Source organism: Zalophus californianus, chromosome 3, assembly GCF_009762305.2.
Source record: "Zalophus californianus isolate mZalCal1 chromosome 3, mZalCal1.pri.v2, whole genome shotgun sequence".
Taxonomy (NCBI): Eukaryota; Metazoa; Chordata; class Mammalia; order Carnivora; family Otariidae; genus Zalophus; species Zalophus californianus.
The window spans coordinates 1,374,671-1,376,724 of record NC_045597.1 but is presented as its reverse complement, the minus strand read 5'-3'; positions in this window follow the sequence as shown (position 1 = coordinate 1,376,724).

The following is a 2,054-nucleotide window of genomic DNA, read 5'->3' as shown; positions in this document are numbered from 1 at the left end:
CCATGCTGCACAAGGAAACGTGTTTTATTCGTGCAATTCCAAGTAGAGCTCAGCTATTTAAATGTTAAGCTAGAGGGTTGTGTGGGTTTCTTTTTGTCTTTGTCTTTTTTTTTTTTTCTAAAGAAACAAAAATTACCAAGTCTGAGAAAGAAGAGCCTTTTGAGGTTCATCTTTTCAAACGGGACAGGGTTTGAGGAAGCTCAACTCAGCTTTTGAGAATTCTGTCATGACGAACCAGAGTCAGCCCTGCACACCTCCCTCCCGTGGGGGCACCTTGCAGAGTGCACACGCACATGCATGAAACACACACGCGATGTCCTTGCACCACAATGCGTACCGGACATGGAAACACAGGCTGGGTCTCTGGGGTGTGGAAGGTGACCCAGAGCAGCTCTCCGGGGACCCACCAAGAGCATATCTTGAAGCAAGCTTTCTTATCCAAACCCCTTCTGACTGTGGGCAGGTTATACCTCTGCTTAACTCATGAGGTGAGGCTGGGAGGAAGCTACTTAAGACACAATGAGATTGCCTTTTCCCCAGAAAGGCGGGTCTGTGGAGTTCACGGATCACGTCTGAGAACAGGCCTGGGGAGAGAACTTCTCCCCTGAGGTACAGTTTTGGCGGTGGATTGGTATTTTGTTCTAGAACACAGATGGAAACTGACTTAAACTGAGTCATTTTATTTGTGATTGCTGGCTGCACGCTCTTCTCAAGAGAAGCAAAAGTCCTCTCTTCTCTTTGTTGTCATCAAGTCAGCTGTAGCACGGAGGCCTGGGAATTGGGATCCGAGGGTTGAGGCTTTCATAACCCTGTGATCCCAGCTGAGGAACCGGAGGCAGAGAGAGGACACCCGACTCCCGAGTCGCCCGGTCGGTGGCAGAGCAGGACACAGGTGCCCCTGATTCCTGAGCCTTTCCCTCTTCATCACCAACCACCGCTCTGCCCCCCTCCAGCAGTAAACGGATGTCTAAGTGTTGTTTGTTTTTTTTTTGGTTTGTTTTGTTCATATAGTTCTAATTTTTCTGTTTTGTGCTTGAATCTCACAAAACATTCTTCGAGTTCTTTGTGATTTGACGCAGGAAATGTCAGTGCGCCCTCAGCACAGTGCTTGGGAGGGAGGCGTCCCCTCCACGGGTCTCCACTCAGAGGTGCTGGGGGCCTTTCTCATCACTCACCGTCACATGGCCCCTCATGGAGCCAGTCCCTGGGGGGATCTCCCCGCCAGGTGTGCTGATGGCATCCTTGGTCCCAAAGGACCTCACAGTGTTTGTCCAGGGGAGCTTTGACAAAACAAAATGTAAAAACATCATTGACCAGACTCCCCCCACCCCACCCCGACTCCTCTCCCTCGTTCTCGTGGGATCCCTGATTACAGTGATTTTCAAAAGCTGAAATTGTAATGATTGAACAGTTTGAGCCCATCAGAATGTTTCCAGTCAGTGACGGCGTCCAAGCCAGCTGCATCGGACGCTGGCTCCCAATGTTCCTGAGGGCCACACGGTGTCCAGGCCCACCTCTGAGTGCCACAAAGGAGGACAGTGCCCTTTAAGGAGCTTAAAATACAGCTGAGAACTAAATTTATGAACAAAAACATAAATACCAGTATTATGAGCAAAAACCAAGTGATGAATTGGTTAAGGACAGGCCTCTGAGCTGGAAATGAGCCTCCCTCTGGGTCCAGAGTCCCCGGAGAAGATGGGAGCCTTCAAAGGTGAGAAGCACAGGTGGATGAGCGTGGGCACAGCCACTCTGGGCACAGTGATCCCCTGGTACGTGTTATGGGTTAGAAAAAGTTTAAAAATACTGATTTATTCTATGGTTTCAATTTTGGAAATTTATTAAGGGCTGCTTTATGGACAAACATGGCCATTCTTGGTGACTCTTCCATTTCAACCTTGGGAGGAATGTGTACTCCGCAGGTGTTGGGCGCCATGTTCTACAAAGTCATTCTATGGTTTAAACTTTCTCCTTACTGATTCATCTTTTTCTGTTGGGTCAGTCAATTTCTACAGGTGGTGCATTAAAGTCCCCCACTCTGATTGTGAGGGGCTTGC